Here is a 25,992-nt window from a genome sequence, read left to right on the forward strand (position 1 = left end):
CCTCTGCTGTTGTTTTTTATTTGGTTGGGTTGTTGTCTCTTTGACACATTCCCCATTTCCATTCTCAATTTTATTCCATTCTCAATTTTAAATCCTACAAATGAAAAATGCTTAACATGGACAATTTATCATTTATATAACTAAATTATGTAATCATACCACTAAGAAACTATAAAACATTTTGATACTTTGTATTTTTCTATGTATTGTGTGCCATTGTGTCCCATATACATTTACTCTCTCTCCCATTCTCATATTTGTAACAACACAAATAAAACAGTTTAAAATTTCCTAAAAGTCTTTTAGGTGATATACAGAAACATCAGGACTAAGTATACATACATTTCTTTAATATTTCAATGATTGTATTGATTACATTTTCAATCCAGTACTATTTATTCTGAGAAATATCAATTTTTATGAAGATACAAATAGGAGAATGGGAGAGAGAGTAAATGTAGATGGGACACAATGGCACACAATACATAGAAAAATACAAAGTATCAATGAACATACTAGTTTTTATCATGTTTATTTTTGTTCATCATCTTGATAGTTATGAAGGGTCTTCAACAATGAAAGAATCATTCATACCCTTCAACAATGTAAAAAATAGACAGTTGTATATGAGTACCAGTCAAAAGAATTATGGAAACAAGGGCCATTCTAAAGTTTAATTTGTAGAATGGTAAATGTTCAGTGTCTTTTTTGTAATTGTTACATCATTTGGGAGGCCCCTCATGGGGGGTCCTAGTAATCACATAATCACCATTTTTTTGCCAATATAATCACATAATCATTAAATATTTGCTTATCTTTAGTAATCAAATAATCATAAACTAAAAATACAGTCCTAGGTAATCAAATAATCATGAAATATTTGGCTTAATAATCAAATAATCATTAAAAAAACGGCCAAGTAATCACATAATCAAAAACCCCATGAGGGCCCTCATTTGGTCTCTGTTCATGCTGTTTCACATGTACATTATGCCTATCCTTTTATTTTATTTTTTTAAGAAACTGACCAAAAGATTTCTCAAACTAGGTAACAGCAGAGACCAGGGGACTTTAGCAAACCTGAAGATTTTGATTCAGAGGTCAAATGTCAATGGAAAGGTGAAAAGTAGATTTAAGGTATGTGCGCATACTGTTTTAACTTCAGGTACTTTTAAAAATGGATCTTAAAATGAAAGCTAAATTTACCTCCAATTAATTTTGTCCTCTTTAATTTTAGAATGTGTACATCAATGAAATATGAAAAAAATTGGTGAACATAAGTTCAATAGCTAGATTCTAAAGGGAACAATTTTTGTTTGTTTGGTGATATATAAAAGAAGGTGTGGTATGCTTCCCAATGAGACTTATCTCCACAAGAGACCAACATGACACAGAAATCAACAACTATAGGTCACCGTATGGCCTTCAACAACGAGCAAAGCCCATACCACATAGTCATCTACAAAAGACCCCGAAAAGACAATGTAAAACAATTGAAACAAAAAAATTTATGTACAAAAAATTAATGAAAAATAATTATGTAACAGATAAACAAACAACAATCACTAAATTACAGGCTCCTGACTTTGGACAGACACAAACATGTATGCATTTATGTTATTAGTAAAACTCTTTTATTTTACAGCATCATAGCAATCAACACAATTTTAGGTTCATTGTTTTATTTCCTCTTGATAACAAAATTACATGTATAAATTTGTCAAATAATATTTAACTTTTTTGTTTAAAAAATAACCTGGTTCAAAGTATTTTTTTATAAAAAATACTGTGTTATTATTTATTTTGGTTTGTTTTTAGGCCCATGAAGACTTTGTCCTTACTGTAGGGCATTCTTACTTCCTTGATTATGTGATGAAAAAATTTGATATGAAAGACTTGGACGACACACCAACCCACAAACTGTTACCTGAAAATATTAAACAGTTACATGCTCCTTCAAAACAGAAGATTTTTGATGCCCTTATGGAGGAAGTGATAGCAGATATTTACATACCTTATGAAACTCAGGTATAATTGAATAGAATTCTACACTTATCAGTTAAACCATTTTTTTTTTTGGGGGGGGGGGGGGGTAATTCCATTGCATGCATCAAAAAAATGATTTCATTATTGTAAATTTCCAATATTTTTCTTTAATTTCACATTAATGTAGTAAATATAAGCAATTATATATCACAATACAGTCTTGTATATTGCATTCAGTTTATTTTAGTTTATGAAACAAATGTTCATTCATACCACAGATTTTTTATTCATATTTTCTATACATGTATATATACTAATTTCAGGCACCCAAAAAAGTGGATCTAAAACTACTGATAGCTAACCAGACATACCAATGTTCTGCATCATTAGACAATAACACAGCAGTAGTTCCACTCTCTATTAATGGTAGACAGACTATCATACAAGTTCCTGTTCCTAGACTACAAGAAGGCTGCATCATAAATGTGAATGGTATTACAATTTTTATTCAGGAAGTGAAAAAGGGACAAGATGACCTGTTTAATTATGTTCACAATTTTCTTCAATGGTATTTTATTATTTTGCAAATGGAAGATGCTATTCATGAAGGAGATATGGTTAGAACAAATGTAATCATTAAGACAATGATTCCATTTTTTTTTCTCACACTCAGTTCTTTCTAAGTATTTTACCGAATGTATTGACTTCATTCTAAAGACCGAGTTCACTTTGCCACCTCATGTTGCTACAGAGGTTAGGGCTGCATCTTTTGTTAACGTCCATGGTGGTATTGGGAAAAATAAGGCTGCAGACATGCACAAGGAAAATGAAGTGAAGTTAGTCAAAGATTTGATCAAAGGTCTTGGGGCAAACAAGACAGAAAAATCTATTATCACAATGTCAAAAGCAGCACCAGTTATAAACGACGTAACAACAAACTTTGACAAAATGTTGAAATTGAACGACTTCAAAACAAAACATAATAAGAGATCATCGGAAGAAGACATTCGTACTCTAGTTAAGAAGCTAAAAGACCTTGATCTTTGGAATTTTCATGAAAACAGAACACTAACATTATTCACTGGTATAGGTCAATCACCTTTCAACTTCGATACTGATGTGTTTTTAAGGAATATGAAATCAACCATATTCAGACTGCAAAGGGATTTGCCATGTGAGGCAAATGATGATAACAATCATGATGATGATGATGACGAAGAGGAAAGTGACATGGAAGATTAATTAAAACATATACATGTACTTGCATTTAAATAATTTACTGGTCATACATGTACATACAATTTATAAAAATCAAAAACGAAAAATGAAAAAATCTGTTATTGATGTGTAAATAAATTAATATGAAGTAGAAAGTTGAATGATGATGGAATTCAATTCAAGTCAATTCCATGCCATGGTTCACTCAACAAGGGGAATTTTTGACAATACTATAAGAGTAATTGAATATTTTTTACAGCATTTTGAGAAATGATTTTGCTATGAAAATGTGTACTATAAGTAAAAAAAAACTCCTTTAAAAAAACGAAATTTCTGTATAACATGATAAGGTCAATAGTTAGGTTGAATTTTTAAGCTTAAACTGTAATGGTTTAACAAGGATAATGAGTGTTTTAAAATATATGTCTAAATGTCAAAGCCGACTTACTTCTTTGCTTTTTTTCATAATAAAAAATAAGGCTATTAAAAACTTTCAACAAGTTGTTATTTTGAATTAAATGCTGCACGTCAACACAATGTAAAACAGTGAGTTGTCTTATAAAAAATATATTGCATTTTTCACTAAAAAAAATTCTATTTAAATCTTAAGGTAACTGTAAAGCAAATTGAAAGTCAAAATATAATGTGATATCATGAAATGGTAATTTCAATCAAAATTAGGCCACAATTGTCTACCTTACAAGACCTTGTTATGGGTTATAGTGAAAACATTCAAAATAGAATAATATATATGTACTGTTATTTATGAGAGAACATTTCAAATGGGTTCTGTATTTTAATCTTTGTCACTTTTGTTTATTGTAACTGCAACATTCATGCATTGGTCCATTAAATTTGGTTTCATTAAAGCCAAAGTATTGTAGCAGCTGAAGTCTGAGACATTTATCTTTTGTCTTGCAGTACTGCACCATAGCGTCCGATAAACCCTTACGATTTTTCGCTAGATCGTTGTTATTGTAGTACATTAACGCCTCAGCTTTCTGACCCTTTCTTCCTGCTCTGCCGACCTCCTGGAAATATTTCTCCAATGTAGTTGGGGGCCTACAATGTATGATTCTAGTAATTGCAGGTGCATCTAGACCCATCCCCAATGCCACAGTTGCCAAAACCAACCTAAGTTTTGGTTCCTCTTTCCGTAGTTCAAACAGAATGTGTTGTTTCATTTGAGATGTATAATCCTTGTGAAATTGGCCAAAAATTCTATTTTCAGGAATTGCCTCACCTATGTACTGCTCCTCTTTTAACTCATAATTTATAAATTGGTAGAAATACCCCAATGCTTCTAAACTTTCTATGTACACTATTGTTAATGGGAACTTGTCCTGCTTAGTTGTGCTGGAGGAACAACAATATCATCGTATTTGCTAAACTTCTGAAGGTTTGACAATCTTGTTTTTATTTCAAGGAACAAATTCGGTCGGTCCGGGTTTACTTTAATAATAGTTGGGTTAATATACTAAAGTATTTTGGAGAGAGATTGTATACAACTTGGTGTGGCAGTTGCTGTTACAGCTAGGTGAGCAGCATTTGGAAAAAGAGCTGTTAATTCTCCAATCTGCTTAAACTTTGGTCTGAAATCTTCTCCCCTGCAATTTTAATTATATGAAATTTGACAGCAGAAAAGAAATCAGTAAAGGGTATGACTTTTTTCTTCAGAAAATAACATAACAAAGCCTCCAAATACATGAAATAACATCACCTAAATATTAAATTTAAGTTAAAAATCATAATTTCAGACTCATTAACAAGAGCAAGTCACTGCATGATCGTCATGAGGTGTTATGATTTTGTAGATATGAAAATTAGTATGATTGGGAAAAAGACATGTCTAATATTTGTAAATTATTTGTATGCCAATGTTTGAAGTATTTGCATTGTTGTTTATCACTGTCATTGACTGCACATATGTTGGGTTCTATCAATAAAATTGTTTTTATCTTGAATAACTGGAAGGAAATGATAAAAACATGTAGATGTCTTTAGATCAGAAACTCATTAAATAGATTTTAAAGTGAAAAACAAAAACATTATGAACTTTACTAAAACTAGATATTCTCAAAATTTCTAGCAAACAACCAATAATTTTGAAGTTTTTTTCTCTCAATCTTTTTAAAATAAGGCATTGGTAATCGTTAAATTAATCTTTATTTTCCTTTAGCTTATATGTTTATATATATAAGAAATGTACCATTGTATAACATCATTGTAAAATTAAAACGAGACATGATATATCATTTGTATACATGTATTATGTGTATAATATATTTGCAAATCATGTAAATAAATAATAAATGAAGTTCACTTATCATCCAAATCAGTGTATATATAATGTAATACAGAATGGAAACCCCTACATGTATAAATGTGACATTCAGTTGCATGTGTTTAAGACTATTAAGACTATATTTAAGACTATTTGCAACATAGGATCTGGAGTAATGGGACAAAATATCACACAACGCATGAACAAAGAGAAAAATTATCAACGAAACAGGCCTTTGATTTTTGTTCTTCATCTTGATAGATGATGTAGGGTCTTCAACAATTTATATGAATATGGTGATCATGTACAGTATATATATCCATTCCAATATAGTAATTGCTTCGGGTCCCCAGGGCTCGAACCTGGTGTCTTACTAAAAGAAGAAAGACAGCGCCAAAAAACCCTTATAATGCAATTGGAGGACATATGCATGTACATGTAAAGAAATCACCATTTCAACTTAGAACTTGGTACACATGTAAAAAAAGATCACACAAAATTATCTAAAATAAAGGGGCATATTATTGTGTTTTTTCTGATCTTCAAACTTAAGTTTTCTTTAATAACAAGTGCCTCTGTTCTTGTCTTTTCTTTATTCAATCACTTTGGTATCTCCATTTTTTTTAATATACTCACCACTCCTCAATCATGTGAACTTCATCAACTGCAATGCAGCACACCTTTTGCTGAAAGACTTTGCTGCGTAGTATTCTGCTCAAAACTGGAGTGAACATAGCCTCAGGATGGCTGTACAAAATCTCAATGTCCCCACTTTTAATCATTTCCATATCAGTCATTGTAACCTACAATTGAAAATATTTAAGGGTCATCTTGAGAGGATTTACTGAATTATTGATCAGACATATTAATTGGTAAAACTTATTTCAATATACATGTACATTTGTTAGAAAAATTTGGACTGAATTCAGAAATTATTGCAAAAATGTGACATGTGTGACAGGGTTGTTATCATAGTAATTTGAACTCACTTTTTAGATTTGGACATGAATGAAGCAGAATTTTTCTCAATAACACTAAAATAAAAATCACATTTTGTTTTAAAAAGACAAAAACCAACAAAAAAACGCTTGCAATAATTTCTGATTTTACAGTAAAAAACATTTTCAACACCAGATGCACATTTCAACAAAGCTGTCTCTTCAGTAATGGCCAATGCAAAATCGATCTGAAAATCAAAACATTACAAAAGATGAAGATCTTATCAATAAAAAGTGTAGCTACAGGGATCTCCATGACCTGTTTAATGTTGGAGGTGCTCCATAGATGGTCTGTTCCTAATCCTGAATTCACTCAAACCAGATATTGTGTTGAATAGCTTTTAACATGTTTTATGAAAAATATTTACTAATTAACATTTTCTAAAATAGAAGTACCTATTCTAAAGTAACTTTGGGAGCTCATCAACTTGGACCATCTACAAATAATGTATGAAAAAAACTTGAACTGTCAAAACATGCAAGACAACTTGTAATATAAGTATAAAATAAGACTTTTGACAAACTTAGTTGTCTTATTGACAATCTGAGTTATCTTTTTTAGATAATCCAAGTAATCTTCTGACTTGTTTCTGGGCCAAATTGTCCTGCATTCTTCAGTATCAGGTTTGTTTGCGCCCAATACACTTTCGCACCTCGCACATTCGAACTCTACACGTTCACGCCAAACTTTAATTCAAATTTCAGTTGAATAATTGGAAAATCATGATTGTTGTTATAAATTATTTTGGTGTAAGTAAAACATTTAAAGATTTTAAATGAAAAACACGAAAGATAATTGTTTTTAATAACAGCTTGGTCCCTTTGATCTGAAACAACATATACAATAAAATATAGCAATACACTATTATAACTAAAAGATGATGAAATTTATTCAACACACAAAAAAAAAAACGTAGTCAGAATCTCACTTTATTTTTAAACAAGTCGATGAAATAAAGTTATAGCAATACACTTACCAAAACATGATTAAGAGTTATTCAACACAAAATAAAATGCTGTCTCACTTTATTTTGAGACAAAAACAACAAATATACATGATATAAGAATAAAATTGCCAAAACTTGATTACAAAGCTATAGTCATTAAAACACAAAACCAATTAAAGTTTGGCATGAACATGAAGGGTGCGAAAGTGAAAGGGGCGAACATGAAGAGTGCGAAAGTGAAAGGGGGCGAACATGAGTAGGTGTGAAAGTGAATGGGTGCGAACAGACCCGGATTCGCATTCTTCTGTCATCAAAAAAAGAATATCTTAAATCAGCATTGACAGTTATAAAATAAAAGGCATGGCAATATACATGTACATATAAATAAGACAACTAGACAACTGTCCATACAATTGAAAGTCACAACATATTTAAAGTTAACATATTATATATATAGATAAAAAAACACCTAGAAACATGTATAAATCACATAAACAAACGACAACCACTGTACATCAGATTCCTGACTAAGGACAGGTGCAAATATTTGCAGCAGGATTAAACTTTTAAATGACTATTAAAGTACATATGTACATGTATGTCCTTCAACATGGAGCTTCGGTTCATACCCAAAAGCAAGAATAGATGGAATAGTAACATTAAATTGTGTTTGTTAAGTTCCAATGACAGATATTCCGTACACCAGCATTAATTACATTAATTTCAGATTTTTTTTGTAATACTCACAGTTTGCGGCTTGGATTCATCGGAGTCCTCATTATCACTGTTGTAGCTGTAAGCTACAGTCCCTTGAAGATTAACAAAGGAAGCCCGGATACCTTTTTCTTTCAGGGTCATCACTTGGTCCTGCATAATGGAAGTCAGTGGACAAGTACTATATATACCATGGTTTTTACGAGTTAACATATTTAAACAAACGAATCCGAAGGATGAGTTTGTTTAAATATGTTAATGAGTAAGACACATGGTATATAAAATTTGTAATATAAATAAAATGATTGACAGCTTCAAGACCTTCAACTAATATTGGAAATTGATCACGTTACAGTTTTATCCAATGAAATGGAAGCTCGCGCAAGTCACTTTTGCGCTTCGTGTAAGTCACTTTTGCGCTTCGTGTATGATCGTCTGTGTACTTCATGCAATAGAACCCCTGAATTTGCAGAAAGTAAAGAAAATGTCGGATTTTCCCTGATTTGTTTTTAGTTTTGCGCCCCGTGTATGATTGTAGGCGCAGGTAATTTCATAATGTCATCAGACTGAGGTAAACAAAAATGTCGGATTCCAGCGACAAGGATTAAATAATTATTCTAATGACGGTAAGAATTGTTTTTTTTTTTTTTTCAATGTATCATACAAATTAATCATATTTTACAGAATATTCATCTAGTAATTGAAAAATGCTTCTCTTCCGTTATTTTATTAGATTATTTATTAAAACACAATTTTAATGATAAAATAATAACAGTGGAGGATCCAGGGGCGTAGATAGTGTACGTCCCCTAATCATGTTTTTTCACAGATATTTGTAGCCGATATTTATTCCTTTTTGTATAGGTACCCCCCTTTTTAAATCGAATTTAAATTGAATTTTCGCAAAGGAAATGATAGTGTTACATTTATTTTTTTCAAAACTGAAAAAAGAAACATTTAGTAATTGTTTCCAAAATGAAGGGAATTCGTAACAATTCTATGTAGTTTGAAAAGGGTTTCTTGAAATGTGGTACACATAATTTATTGCTTTTTCTTATAAAATGAAAACAAATGAAGATCTTGACCTTTTAGTACGTTTTACAGTTTCCTAAATATTTTAGAGGCGGATACATTTGAAAAAAAAAAAGGTGGAGCTTCAGCCATGGAATAACATGAAAATGAATATGTTATACCATGGCTGAAGCTCCGCCTTTTTTCCTTTGGATTCTAGTCGAGTTGCATATTTAATTAAGTATGGTACAACATAAATTTGCATATAATATACCATGGTTTTCCCTCACCACACTTTTTAAGCAAATTATTTCATAAAAACATCAAATGAAAAAATCCAATGTATGTTACAAATAACTATAACTATCATAGTTTCATCTTTCATAAGGACCCATGGCAGCATTTGAAAGATCAGACTTTTCCCGTAACCAGTCGGTAGAATGCTGATACAATCATTCCCAAGATCTAAAGCCTGTAACGTTTCTATCTGTTTGTCTTTTAATGGATACGTTATCTTGAGTTATTGTACTGCATAGCGAGAATGGCCGAGTAGTTACGATTGAAAACGAGACACTGAATAACGGTATTAGGACAAGTCGGACCAAGAAAACTCGGACCAGCTTTAAAGAAACTCGGATAAGATTGACAGGCAAATCGGACCAGTTTGAAACACCGATTGGGCCGATTTAAAGGTGATTCATAACCTTTTCTAAAACAACTAGGAGCATTGGGAAACACTGATTGGGTCCATTTTGAGAACGCTAAACGGCTTCTGAGTGGTTGATTCAAGGGGAGGGGGGGGGGGGGGGGGGGGTGCTAAACGGCGGAAACGGAAAACTGAACGGAAACGGAAACGGAAACAAACATTTATAGACGGAATTTAAGGGTTGAAAAAATAAAGAACTATGAATATCAATAGATCTTGCCTTGCTGGTAATTTTTGCTATTTGAAGTTTCTATCTATTTATCATTAGGGCACTCTATTTCAATATAACAGGCGAACATGCGAGTGAGAAAATTCGTCATAGAAGGTCGATTACTCCTATTTATAAGAAGTCATGAGAATGAAAACGGGGAATTTGGAAAAAAGGCAACAGCCCGACCAAACACACACACAAAAGACTAACAAAGGCCAGAGGTTTCTGACTTGGGACAAGCGCAAAATGCAGCGGCGTTAAAGATGTTTTGTGGGGTCCCAACCTCCCCTATACCTCTAGCCAATGTAGAATAAACTACATATGATGTATTTAATATATAAATATATATAAATGTACTTTAATCATTCTAATCATTTTCTGTGCTTTATTTTGTAATTCATTTGATTGTATAGCTCAAATTTTGGCTAATATTTAATAAAATTATCTATCTATCTATGAAGCAATACACACAGTAAATCTCATTTTAAAAGAAGTCCGAGAACGATGTCAGATTAAACATGTTTTTCACATCAGGTTTTCGTTATTCATAGCGTTTTTTAAAAGACAGCACTTGCATGTTATCCCTATGTTTTAATTTTAGCTATGTCGGCTAACTTGGCCGACAGGCAGGGTTATCCAATACAGTTTTTAAACTAGATACACCAATGGTAATTGTTGCAAAGTTTAACCGAGACTATCAGGCGACTCCATAAAAGACGCGGCAATAACATTTGGCCCAGTAGTTTCAGAGACTGCGAAGTTTTGTAAAAGTTAACAAAGCAAAATCGGACGACGAACGCCAAGTGACGAGAAAAGCTCACTTAGCATAAAAAAAATGATCGAAAAACAAATATGTAACGCATAAACAAACGACAACCACTGAATTACTGCAGGCTGCCTGTCTTTTGTACATAAATAAGGCCGTTAGTTTTCTCGTTTGAATTGTTTAAAATTGTCATTTCGGGACCTTTTATAGCTGACTATGTGGTATGGGTTTTGCTCATTGTTGAAGGCCGTACGCAAGCAAAGAGTCGTGGTAAATTGAACAACCTCAAACAGGTCCAACATGCCGTTGATTCTTGGGGATCTCAAGGAACTGTTCTAGGTCAGGTCTTATTTAGTAATACTATCAGTGATATCTTGGAAAATCGGGTCAGGTGTTATTTAGTAAATGGTATCAGTGATATCTAGGAAAATCGTGTGTATGGCCAGTAGAAACATCCAAACGATCAGATGCGTAGCGTGAAATAAAGTATCATTTCCGTCATAAAAAAATAACAGAACAGAATGAGTTTTCAGTTTTCTTGACATAGAACCAAAATCAATAAAGACTACCAATATAAATAAAAGTTCTTTTCAAATTTCAATATTACTTTTGTGTGAATGTATATGAATACATGTCTATGTTAACAGGCGTCACATGTGAAGCTGGATCTATTTACCCTTCCGGAGCAGCTGAGATCACCCCAAGTTTTTGGTGGGGTTCATGTTGCTCAGCCTTTAGTTTATATGTTGCATTTTGTATACAATTAATTGTATGTCTGTTTGTCTTTTGGTCTTTTTGACCTTTTTTCTTTTTTAGTCATGGCTTTGACGGTTTGTTTTCGACTTCTGAGCTTGAATAACCCTTTGGTATTTTTCGCCTATCTTTGTATGTTTTCTACTATAGTAAAACAGCATACCGAATAAGGGACACTATTTACAATTGTAATATTATGAAACAAAAGTCACGGCTGTTTGAGAGGAACTGAATTTTCAGAGTAGAATTAAGAAGCATGATATTTAAAGCAGCGTGGACAATTTGATTTTGAAAACCTTAGGACATAACTACGACTAACTTGGCGAGGACACTGTGCAAATCGTATATATCCATGTAAGCTTCTAATTGTTAGCCACTTTTTGCACATTAATTCGTATTTATTGATTTAAATTCAAGAAGATATAATGCTTTTCCTATGTAAATACCAAACAGCATACTTCAAAATTGCAAGGATTTACTATACAAATCCTTGAGTATTGTAAAAGAGCGAGAAAGGCTTTGTGTAGTGAGAGATTTTGTCATGTTTTTCTTAAAAATAAAGTACATACAAGTTTCTATTCTAGTTCCCTGGTTTCCATATCGGATTTTGTCCATACACCATTGTCCTGTTTCTTTATTGTTTCCTTTCCCGCATTATACAAGAAAAGATTCAACGAAAATCACCAGTGCAGAACAACCCAGCTCAAGCTAGCAGCCACTTGCAGAACAACGCAACAAGATACACCACATCACTAATCTTGAATCAAGGCAATTAAAAAAGAAGCACAAAAAAAGATGCAAAGGATTTATTAGGCTTATTTATTAAAAGTTTATTTCTTATTTCTTAAAAGTTTATTACTTATTTCTTAAAAGTTTATTACTTATTTCTTAAAAGTTTATTACTTTACAACCTATAAGAATCGAGGCCGATGTAAATCTTTGTTAAGGCCTATAGAATATTTTTTGGTGTTGTTGGGTTGCTATTGACATTGATCAAACTTATAAAAAAAAAAGAAAAGTCGAACAGACTATCCTGAATCGCACGAACGATTACACATGACCTTATCAAATATTTCAAAAACATACTGTAGTCTCATCATCTGGTAATTATTTCAATACTTTTTGCTTTAAAATCTTTTATTTTAAATTTATTCCTCTGGGTTTTTTTTCCTTTTGAACATGTGTATACTATATAAAACATGACTATGTAGATAAAATAACCAAAAAAGAAAAGATGTTAATTCTTCCTGTTTCCGTTTTCCGTTCCGTATTCCGTTCCGTTTTCCGTTTCCGCCGTTTAGCAACACCCGGTACGTACGACCCGGCACACCGTTTCATTGATCCGATTCGTCTTTTAAACAAGTGTGATTTGTCTTTAAAAAAATAATCCGACTTGTCTTAAAATGATTTTGAAAAACTGTCAATGCTTTATACATAAATGTCTATACAGCTACTAAACCACTCTTGAAACGTTCCCTCTTACACGGAACGAACACGCGAATGGAATGAAATGAGAACAAACGAGTTAAATCAGTCAGAATCGTGTATCTCCACTCATTTCGTTTATTACATGTACATAAATTATTGTTATTAATTATTATATTATTAATCAGTATTATAAAAAGATATGCCAAACGGAACCATTGATTCACTAGATTTGACAATGAATATTGACTGATTGCTGCAATTCCCCCAACAGGAGGATCTTTTACTTTGCCACCTTCGTGAGTGAGGGTCTGGAATTGGGGGATCATTAGAAACAGGCAAACGGTATCATCTGACTGGAACCACGCAAACCGCGTCACACCTGTATTATAAAAGGGGGTAAACATAACCCTATATCCCTAACATGTATAGCTTGCAAGTTACTTGAACCTACTCTTGCAAGCAGCATGATGCAACATCTAGAAATCAATAACACACTTTATAAATTACAACATGGATTTAGGGCAAAGCGATCATGTGAGTCCAAGTTATCTCGCTGATTCATGAATTATCACAAAAAAATGACAAGAACATACAAACAGATCTCATAATCATGGATTTTGCTAATTTAACAGCTTTTGACAAAGCACCACACAAAAGATTACTATACAAAATGAAATACTTTGGCATATAAGAACAAATCATAAACTGGGTCGAATCCTTTCTTTCAAACAGAACTAGAACAGTACTTTTAGAAAACATGACTTTGACATCTTCAAAAATACCAGTCATATCGGGTGTCCCACAGGGTACATTGCTAGGACCTATACTTTTCCTTATTTACATAAATGACCTTCCAGAATACATCCAAAATAGCAACATCAGACTCTTCGCAGATGACGGTATAATTTACAGTCAAATTAAATTTCAAACGACTGCATCAAACTTCAAACCATTAAAGACTGGGACAAATTATCCTCCGACATAACTTAAAACACCACTACAAAAAACCTTCAAGGATATACCAACTCACGATGTGCTCCCAGGGCCGTAACTACATTGAGGCAAATGAGGCAAATGCCTTATGTTAGAAATTTCAACACAAAAAAAAAAATGAAACAAAAGATTGTCTTAATATCAAATTGTTTTCACAGAAAGTGTCTAGCAAGAAGCAAGTTCTCTTCACTCTCTGGTGTCGCCCATGCATGTTTTTCGTGATCCATGTTGCTATTTTTCTTTTAGTTTTCAGAGTTGATGGTCTATTGTTTGTACTTCTGTGTCCCGGGTACCGGTCTTTTGTCTTTTGTTCAGTTATTGTTCTACTTTGTGACTAAAGTCTGAGTGTTGATTTTCATTTGTAAACGTGTGGTTTTGCAATGTGTCATGCCCACCGATGTTCAGATATTGTCCGAGAAAATATTTTAAGATTATACGATGCTACAAGACACAGAAAAAATGGTCGTTCCTGCATGGAGAATTGAACTTGATATCAAAGGATACAAAACTGTCTTTTTTTGGTAGATAAAACTAGATAGCTGACATGGTTTGAATTAAAGTAAGCTCACCAATTTCCCGGTATAAAATAATTTGAAAAAAAACAATAAAGTATTGCCATATGACCTTTTACATTGAAGGGTTACACTTGCATTAAATCATGTTCAGAACCTTAAACAGAAAATAAAGGAATATGGAGTAAAAGTGCATGATACCTAATCGCACACAAAGTCAATGCACAGAAAAAATACTAATGATCCATGGTTGCTGGAGGGTCTTCAACAATAAAAGAATCATTAATACCGTAAAACAGGGTCAAGATGGCCCTTAGTGTCGACTTAAGCAGTACTAGTACTTAAAGTACAATTTGTACTGCACTGTCACTAAATTTAAATCTAGTCATAAAAAATCACCAAAGTCTAAGCACAATACAAGACAAGAACAGACAGACAGACAGACAGACAGACAGATCCGGTATTAATAAACTTTAACTTTATTGAAAAGCACTTTACGCCCATATGGGCCAATGGCTTAAACATGATACATAATATACAGTTTACATATATAAAGGAATGAAAATTAACAATGCAGATGTTCCAGACCGTATGAGTATTTGGACCGTACGCGTACGGTCTGGACCGTATGCGTACTTTTACAAAATACGCATACGGTCGGACCGTACGCGTACGGTCTGATTAATATTAAGAAGTTGGTCAAGTTTATTAGATACAAATGTATATAACAGATCAACATATCTTATATCTCAAATTAATATAAAAAGTGCAATAGTATGTGACGGGATTGCTTTCCTTAGAAAAACTTAGTAGATACTTAGTCAGCCGTAAGCGGTTGAGCTAGGGAAGTACTTCTTTAGCTCAGTCGGTTAGCGCGCTGCCTTGTAACACAGAGGTACCGGGTTCGAGTCGCGGTGGAGACAAGCAATTTTGTAATGAAATTAGTGCTCTCCGGTTACATTGGCGCCCAACAATAATAACCCACGGTTAGAAGAATTACCTAGCCAGGTTAAAATATAAATATAAAAGAAGATGAAGATATCATCATTATAGAGTATAATGACTCTTGAGGTGGGGGAAGTGTGACGGGATTGCTTCCCTTAGAAAAACTTAGTAGATACTTAGTCAGCCGTAAGCGGTTGAGCTAGGGAAGTACTTCTTTAGCTCAGTCGGTTAGCGCAATGCCTTGTTAATAAAGATAAAAAAAAAGCGCGCTGCCTTGTAACACAGAGGTACCGGGTTCGAGTCCCGGTGGAGACAAGCAATTTTGTAATGAAATTCGTGCTCTCCGGTTACAAGTAATTGAAATAAAAACGTAATATTTTAACTATTTGAAAACAAATCACACTGATTTAATCTGTTAATCTCCTGTATTTAGCATGTCAGTATATTTCAATAATTGCTGCCCATTATGCTCCTTGTAATTGAAGTTATCAGAAGAAAACATAATGTGGGAGGATAATTGTTTTAGAATATTTAGGAACTTTACAAAAAATGCATATGCATAGGAACATGCATGAACAAAACTTGTTAATGTGAAACAAATATGACGTTCCTTGTGGAAGAATTAAAGTCTCACCTTGGGCCAGAGTAACAAAATAGGATTCACGGATATAAAATTAAACAAACATTTAATTTCAATTGTTCGCTTATTTACTGAATCCATCTAATTGTAATAATAAGAATTTGTGTAACTAAAAATACAGATTATGATAAATATTTGTTTAAATTTAACCCATATGATCCCAAAACATGTATGATCAGCTGGACCGTACACGTATACTCATACGGTCCGACCGTACGCGTATGGTCGGACCGTACGAGTATACGTATACGGTCCGGACCGTACGCGTACGGTCCAAATACTCATATGGTCTGGGACGCAGACACTTTGAACTATAATTCTTGTCTTTCTTTAAATCAATATATACAAGAGATTTAAATCAGGTTAAGGACTCCCAGCCCTCAGTCTTAGTGATTTTTTTTAAAAAGGAGCCTAATTTGCAAGTGTCCTGTTTTGTTTCAGGATTGAGGATATGTTTTATTATGAGAATTACAATTTTTGCTTTATCCTACACATCGGTCTTTTAATGTTGTCCATAAAACCTAAAAATCTTGAATTACAATGAATCTATGTTTTTGCTTTAAGACCTGAACATTGTCGAAAAAATAGCTAAAAAATAATTGCGTTTCTATGTCATCTAAAGAGTCCGGGAAACGCTCAGAATGCTCGATTTTGCGTTATTTTTCTCAGAGCTTCTGGGAGCCTTGAGCGGCCCCCATACCCCTCGCCAATTTTTTTTCGCCTTGTTCCGGTCAGCGAATATACTTTGCCTCACTATTAGAAGTGGCTAGTTACGACCCTGGCTCCTCGATACCTTTCCACACCTGAAGTAAACAGGCAATCATGAGTTTATCTTAAATTTAAAGGTAAATAAAATAATATATTAGAAAAATTAAATAAAAACGAAAAATCTAAAAGCAAAGAAAAATTGTAAAAATTGATAGTTTATATATAATAAATAAGGCCGCTAGTTTTCTCGTTTGAATTGTTTTACATTGTCTTATCGGGGCCTTTTATAGCTGACTATGCGGTATGAGCTTTGCTCAGTGTTGAAGGCCGTACGGTGACCTATAGTTGTGAATGTCGGTGTCATTTTGTTCTTTTGTGGGTAGGTGTCTCATTGGCAATCATACCACATCTTCTTTTTTATATGATGAAAAGTTTGAAGAATTATGAATAATGTACCTTAACATCTGACTGGTGAAAATTTTTAAATAACGCAGTACAATCCGTAATATATATATATATAAAAAAATACAATATGCATTGCCCAGCGTAGATCAGCGTATCCCTTTAATTAAACAGTACCCCCTTCGGTATTATCATATCAATCCCTAGCCATACAAACACATACAGACAACTTCAGCGGCTTTCGTCTACAGATAACGTTGTTTATTATTTATTTTAATAAAAAAAAAATATTTGTGAAAAAAATATCTGTAGACACGTGCCTACAGTTCCTAACGGCAGCTATGCTCCTGTGAGTGTCTGTTCGTCCGGGTAAAATCTCTATTTGTCCGGCCATCCGTCTGCGCATGCGCAAATCTTCAATATCAATCAAAGATACCCTGGTATCCCGGCCAGATATCTAGCTGCGCGTCGTGTACTGATATGATTAGCCAGGACCCCAGGCTACAATCAAAGTGTACGCGGAAAGTGTCCCGGATGAGGTGCCGGATAACAAACGCGCGTATGCAATAGACGTTTTGAGAATCGGAGATCGTGATTTATATTTAAAGATGTCATAAAGAAAGCAAGAGAGAATGTGATTTGCTTTTAACGAATTTCTATAGGAGTGATTCAAGAACAATAGCGCGTATACATGTTAACTGTGAGGAATAAGCCTGAAATCAAAGTGAAATCATATCCAACTAAGTTAGACATCACGTGACTCTTGTGACGTATTCTAACCGTCATTTTGTATTATATTTCCCCATATAAAATGCATAGATGCTTCAATAAAGCTTTATTTTCTCATAAACCTGACACGTTTTCTAAGTTTTGCAAATCAATCCTTGATATTTAAACATATTTCTATCAAACAATGTTGGTTCTTACAGTTTAATTTTTGATTAAAGTCTGTCAGTTTAGACTTGTAAAAACATGCACTTTTCTCGTCATTTCTCCGTTGCCTCTATGCTAAATTACCGATACCCATGTCTACTTGTACAACAAATGAAGAAATTCCGTACAAAAAAAAACAAACTTTGCAAATCGATTAAGTATATTTAAACTTATATCTGGCGAAGATTACTACTTAAAACAGTTTAATTCCAAGTCAAAGTCTGTCAAACATCGATTTAAAAAAGGGAATTTTTCGGGATTTTTCAAAATGGCGGACAATGTATATGGAAATGTTGCATCAAATCAAGGATTTGTATAGTAAGACTTCCTAGATTATATTAATATTTTCATGCAGAATCTCTGATGTTTCTGTTATTTTCTTTGGTGATATTTCGATATGATTGATTTCAAAATTTCTTGATAAAAAAAAAATATTTTAAGTGTGACACGGGAACATTTATTTGACAGATATCCAGGATATACTGTTACCAGAAAATAGCTTGCAATAAAATTAAAATTAAATTTTTCTCTTCTTTTTTTAAAGGTGTTTTTCTTTAATTTTATCTTTCTTTAGAAAAATATTCATGCATCCCTTTTAGAACAAAAAATGTTCTTCGCATGAGAAAAAGAAACCCAATGCACCACAATTGATATAGATAAATATTCTATACCTTTAAAATTTCATCCCTTTACAGAACAGGTGAACTCTGACTTGGGTTATAATGTTCCATAACAATATATTGTCAGGTAGACGTGCAAACAAAAAGCAACCAGGTGACATTAAACATCCTGTGTACACATGCATTACCAGAGTTTAAATTTTGCGATATACAAAAGTTTTTACATGTTTTACAAATGTACAAATATTCAATGAATCTTTAAAAAGTTTAACATATGTAAAAAGTAGTTTATTGTTAACATTTAAACAGAGACGTATAATACTATTGCTCTGATTCAACAATATTCTATACCCTATAATGTCTATCGACAGAGTTATCGGTCCTGAATAGGACTGATATAGTTGGATATGGGAGGATTTCTTGATCCCCAATTTACCTTATGGAGGCAAAACGAATTCGGAAAACATACTACAATCATGTATATTAAACTTGCTTGGATGTATTATTTTTAAGTTATACTACAACGAAGATCTATCAACATGCACTGATATGCCTGGACTGGGATATGACACCAGGGTTGGGTTATCCCCCCTTTTTTCTGTTGTATCATTTATATCATTCTGTGTCATTTTGGTCTTTTGTGGATAGTTGTCTCATTGGCAATCATACCACATCTTCTTTTTTATATATACATTTTTAGCTCACCTGGCCCGAAAGGCCAAGTAAGCTTTTCTCATCACTTGGCGTCCGTCGTCTGTCGTCGTCCGTCGTCCGTCGTCGTCGTTAACTTTTTACATTTTGAACTTCTTCTAGAGAACCACTGAATGGAATAAAACCAAACATGGCATGAATGTTCCTTATGAGGTGCTGACTAAGTGTTGTTACTTTGTAGCTGATCCATCATCCAAGATGGCTGCCAGCGGGGGGACTTAGTTTAACATAGGACCCTATGGGAAATGCATACAAATGACTTCTTCTAGAGAACCACTGAATTGAATGAAAACAAACATGGTATGCATGTTCCTTATGAGGTGCTGACCAAGTGTTGTTACTTTGTAGTCGATCCATCATCCAAGATGGCCACCAGCGGGGACTTAGTTTAACATAGGACCCTATGAGAAATTCATACAAATGACTTCTTTTAGAGAACCACTGAAAGGAATGAAACCAAACATGGCATGAATGTTCCTTATGAGGTGCTGACCAAGTGTTGTTACTTTGTAGCCGATCCATTTTCCAAGATGGCCGCCAGCGGGGGACTTAGTTTAAGATGGGACCCTATGGGAAATGCATACAAATGACTTCTTCTAGAGAACCAAAAAATGGAATGAAACCAAACATGGCATGAATGTTCCTTATTAGGTGCTGACCAACTGTTGTTACTTGGTAGCCAATTCATCATCCAAGATGGCCGCCAGCGGGGGACTTAGTTTAACATGGGACCCTATGGGAAATGCATACAAATGACTTCTTCTAGAGAACCACTGAATGGAATGAAACCAAACATGGCATAAATGTTCCTTATTAGGTTCTGACCAAGTGTTGTTACTTTGTAGCCGATCCATCTTCCAAGATGGCCGCCAGCGGGGGACTTAGTTTAACATGGGACCCTAAGGGAAATGCATACAAATGACTTCTTCTAGAGAACCAAAGAATGGAATGAAACCAAACATGGCATAAATGTTCCTTATGAGGTGCTGACCAAGTGTTGTTACTTTGTAGCCGATCCATCTTCCAAGATGGCCGCCAGCGGGGGACTTAGTTTAACATGGGACCCTATGGGAAATGCATACAAATGACTTCTTCTAGAGAACCACTGAATGGAATGAAACCAAACATGGCATGAATGTTCCTTATGAGATGCTGACCAAGTGTTGTTACTTTGTCTCCGATCCATCATCCAAGATGGCTGCCAGTGGGGGGGGGGGGGGATTTGTTTAACATAGAACCCTATGTGAAATGCATACAAAAGTCTTCTTCTAGAGAACCAGGGAATGGAATGAAATCAAACATAGCATGCATAGTCTTTCCTTATGCGGTGCTGGCCAAGTGTTGTTACTTTGTAGCCAAATTTTATCTGTTTTTATATGATTTCAAAAAAACCAAGTAGAGTCAGGTGAGCGATACAGGCTCTTGAGAGCCTCTAGTTTTTCTAAAAAAAAATCTATCGAAAACACAATCCTACTTTTGAGGACAGGTTACACGTGCCTACCATTTTCTCTGATTTCCTATGAATTAAAAATCGCAGAACAATTTAAATGAAGAATCGTGCATAATCGTTTGAGGACCTTACTTTAACCAAACTTCACAACAACAATACATTTAGGATCTTTTAAAATCATAGATGTTTAATGAAGCCAATAATCATTTGCCCGACTATTTACCTTACAAGAAATTCATAGGCAGAACAACAAAAGAGAGAATAATGATTGTCCCCCCTAAACCCCTTCCCCAATTCCTTTAAAAAAAATCTGAATCAAATGTAAAGTTTACTTTTTTTTTTATTAGAATGAGTTCTTTTTAATAAAACGATGAATCAGTGGCGGATCCAGAACTTTTTCTAAGGGGGCGAGTGGGGGGGGGGGGGGGGCGCCCGCTCCAGTCATGCTTCAATGATTCCTAATATAATCAACCAAATTTTTCCCACGAAAGGGGGCCCCCTGGATCCGCCGATAGACAATATATTTTAAAACTACTCATGCTTGATCTATCTCCTTCAAAACACGATGTTATATCTTCATCATTATATTTTTGGCCGGACAAATAGCAAAACACCGTAAAAATGCTATTAGTCCGGCTTGCCGGATGAATAGACATTTTTGACTATTTATCCGGCTAGCCGGACGAATAACCACTGCCTAGTTTTTACGGTCTTATATACCTATATGGAGTTATTTTCTTTCAGAACGATAGGTCATTCTTTTTCAGAATCAACCCAGACGATACCATTTTTCAATACAATGTGCTCCATGTCACAGGTCATTATTTTATCCTAATTAAAAAACTACTTAAACTGGTTGTTAACAGATTTAATTCATTTTATTTTACATAAATTGATCATAACGAAACTTTGAAGGAAAAGAAGAAAAGTTGCAAGTCACATTTTTCTTGTCACTCTCGTCTGTTGAACATTCAACCGAAGCACTACCAACTGGTGCACCTGCAGCTGCTGATGGTTTTGCCTTCTTACTTCCGTCTGACGGTCTTAATCCATATAAAATATTCGATGCCTCTATTTGTTGATCGGCACAAGTTCTTTTGTATACTCTAAATGCATTACTACGATGACCTGCAAAGCAATTAAAGGTTAATTATTTTTGTGTTTTTGTTTTTGTTTGTTTTTTTTATTATTGAACTGCATATTCCACATCACAATACAAGAAATAAAATAATATTCAAAATTTAGAGAAGTAACTCAAGCATGACGGACAAACAGACGATCGGACGAGTAATGGTAGATCTGATTACCCGAAATATCGTGGTCGTGACAGATGCAATCATTTATCTTGATAAAAAGTTTCCTGAAGTCTCTGTACATAGATAATTATACATTTTTCTTACAATCATCAGTTCTCTTTTAAAGCAATAGAAAAAAAAACTGGGAAAAAGAACGGAATTGGGTAATATCACGCAGACAAGGAATACCTTCGTGTTTTTTTTTTATTCCATTTTGTGTTGGATAAATAAGAATATTGAAAAGAAAAGACTAAAAATTATAATGTTTCATTCTACTATTATATTACCTGTTGTTTCGGCAACCCGTTGTTCTTCTATGCCAGCATTAAAGGCGTGTTGCTGCAGATGCTCGGAGGCTATGGTTTGTGCGCTTTCCTGTCAGTCCAATACTTGTGCACAACCGTTTAACAGTGCCTTGTAAAGTGCTGTGTCCAATAGGACTGTTGCCATACCATTGTCCATCTCAGATATGTTTTAAAGATGTTAGGTAGAAACAATCCTTTCTTCCATTAGATGGACTGAAATAAAAGAAAACTTTATGTAACATTTCACTTCAAACACACATAATGAAATAATGTAAAGATGATTTTAATTATAGGTAAATTACAGCTAATTTCTTATTGCTTGTGGAGTAACACTTACTCTGGCTTACTTAATTTGTTTGTATAAATGTAAGCTGAAGCATTGTATTTAAGATTGACATCTGCAATCGATATTGTATTATTAAACAAGTATATATTTGAATTTGATTGAAAGTTATCCCAACTACAATATATGTAACAGGGCAAACAAGCTAACCAATGTATTAACCCACATGCATTAGGAAATAAGCTGTAAAAAAGAAATTATGTTAAAGATTAGATAAAAAAACTATTTCAGATTTTATCATATTTATTGAAGCACGATGAGAAGATGTATTAAAGAAAACAGTATGAAATCCTGTAGACTCGTATTGGAAAATTTATAGCAACCTTTATAAGGAAATCGGTACAGAGACGGCTTTTAAATTAGGGGAAGGGGAAACAGTTATTGACTAATCAAATCGGTATATATCGTTTCATCTGCACGGTCGGGATGACCCATTAACCAGAACTCCTACGTCGCTCGGGTGAAGTAGGGTCACCGGAGCCGTGCAGATTAAGTGACATATACCCACTTGCTTAGTCAATAGCTAAAACATAACATGCCTACATAAAATGTGTGTACAAGTAAATGCTGTTACTTAAATTACAAAACATATCTTAAGGTGCTTCTATTCACGGGTGTCATTCGGTATATCGAGAGAAATGATCGTGAAAGAATAACTAACGGTGGTCAAGTATTGCGATCGGATCTTGAAAGATCTGGTATCGGATCGTGAATGCAATTAAGTATTATTCTACTTCCAAATCTGTGAAAAAATTGCTGTATTTTCAAAAGGTGGAACAAATCAGAAAAAAAATATGTCTGTTAAAATGATTCCTCTTCCTTAATAATACTGTGCACTTAGTTAAAGAAAAAATGTAGTACTTTTTAAGAAAACACAAAAGGCGACATGCAATCCTACGAGAATCATTAAGAAAAAATCACGTTTTGTATCCATAATGTTCATAATCCAATATATCATGTTATATTTGCAACTTAATCTGTAATGTATCAGATAGTCCAGTAAAATATGTTATTACTTGAAAAAGTTCATATTAATTTTGAAAAAGTAAATTATTGTCGATTTTTAATCAAAATTGATCGTGAAAGATCATTCAACGCATTGTTTTGCTCGTGAAAGACAAGGCGTGACCAGACTTAATAATAAAACAAGAATGTGTCCTCAGTACACGAATGCCCCACTCGCACTATCATTTTCCATGTTCAGTGGACCGTGAAATTTGGGTAAAAACTCTAATTTGGCATTAAAATTAGAAAGATCATATCATAGGGAACATGTGTACTAAGTTTGAAGTCGATTGGACATCAACTTCATCAAAAACTACCTTGACCAAAAACTTTAACCTGAAGCGGGACAGACGGACGGACGAACGAACGGACGGACGGACGGACGAACGAACGGACGGACGGACGAACGAACGGACGGACGGACGAACGAACGAACGGACGGACGAACGAACGGACGGACGGACGGACGAACGAACGAACGGACGAACGGACGCACAGACCAGAAAACATAATGCCCCTCTACTATCGTAGGTGGGGCATAAAAACAGCATTTCTTTTACCAGTTGATATACTTGTAATTGGTTGAAGCATGTATTTATTTACTAAGAACGTATGTTAATGCTTTTTTTGTTGTTGGTGATATATAAATATATGTTAAGTGCGATGTGGACGCTAAAACGCGATGGTCACGCTAAAAGTGCGATGATCTACGATAATGTGCGATGGTTTGATACGCTAAAGTACGATGGTCTGTGTTATTAAATGGACCACACTAAAGTGCGATGTGGACGCTAAAACGCGATGGTCACGCTAAAGTGCAATGGTTTACGCTAATGTGCGATGGTTTGATACGCATAAGTACGATGGTCTGTGTTATTAAATGGACCACGCTAAAGTCCGATGGCTCAATACGGTAAAGTGCGTTTTCCCGACAACAATTGAAATCAACAAAAATGAAAAAGCAGATTACCTTAAAAGTGATGCTGCGAATGAAACACTTTGAACACCATATTTTTCAGTAGTTCAGTAAAATTAATTGATAAAGTAATATAAACTAATTGTTGCTTGTTGAAAGTACAGTGGCAAATATCCCATGCATATACAGGACGATCATACGAATGATCATTTGATCATTTAATCTACAATGCTACATGTAACTAGGCATCCAAGTTAATAAGACCAACTGGAGCGTAAATTGTTGAAAAGTAAATATATAATGCGTAATGCATCCACTAATGATTGAATCGAGAGATGGTCGGGGGGTCTTCCCCTGGAAATATCTTAATATGTACGTTTTTGTTTTCGTAAGGGTTAGATCAAATAAGCTATATCATTTAATTTTATATGCAGGTGTAATGAAGATGTTCTTTCCATTAACAATACAAACTTTTCTGATTAGGTCCCATTAAAACTCATGAATTAGAGATTACAGACCCCACATACACAGCTTCCCCGGCCTCATTTTTAGACATATACCCTGAATTTGACTTCAGCGGTCATCTCAGAGCCTATGACAAACTTGATGATTTCAATTTTGAAATTATAAATGTTCCTCACCTTAGCAGCGATTTACCAACTTTATACGCGTATGGAGCATACATTTCTCAACCCATACGATTTTCAGAAGCTTGGTGCTGCTACACAGAGTTTGTAAAACGTTATCAGTGCCTTAGCAAAAAATTAATGAGCCAGGGTTTTGTGTAAGAATATCTCGTGATAAAAAAGTTCATTGGAAAGTTTCAAGACATAATAAAATGATATTCAGTATAAAAATAAGGAGATGTGGTATGATTGCCAATGAGACAACTATCCACCAAAGTTCAAATAAAGGGGATGTAAGAAATTATAGGCAACGGTACGGCCTTCAACAATGAAAACAAACCATACCGTATAGTCAGCTATAAATGTCCCCGACATGAAAACTAACGGCCTAATTTATAACAAAACAATTTACGAAAAACAAATATGACAGCCGTGAACCAAACACAACCGCTGAACTACAGGATCCTGACTTGGGACAGGCACATAAAGAATGTGGCGGGGTAAAACATGTTTGTGAGCGCTCAATCCACCCCTAACCTTGGACAGTGGTGTAACAGCACACCATA

General features: G+C 34.2%; 1 long non-coding RNA gene and 1 pseudogene across 1 annotated transcript; one reads left to right on the forward strand and one right to left on the reverse strand.

Annotated features, from left to right (window-relative positions):
* The first annotated feature begins 1,048 nt into the window (after nt 1–1,048).
* LOC143082061 (uncharacterized) lies at nt 1,049–2,659 on the forward strand. Its single transcript, XR_012980248.1, has 3 exons — nt 1,049–1,137; nt 1,819–2,028; nt 2,310–2,659. It is a non-coding gene; the product is annotated as an uncharacterized LOC143082061 (long non-coding RNA).
* Nucleotides 2,660–4,010: 1,351 nt separating this feature from the next.
* On the reverse strand, nt 4,011–18,008 carry LOC143084324 (ATP-dependent DNA helicase Q1-like; annotated as a pseudogene).
* Between the last annotated feature and the right edge of the window lie 7,984 nt (nt 18,009–25,992).

This window comes from Mytilus galloprovincialis, chromosome 7 (assembly GCF_965363235.1).
Source record: "Mytilus galloprovincialis chromosome 7, xbMytGall1.hap1.1, whole genome shotgun sequence".
Classification (NCBI taxonomy): domain Eukaryota; kingdom Metazoa; phylum Mollusca; class Bivalvia; order Mytilida; family Mytilidae; genus Mytilus; species Mytilus galloprovincialis.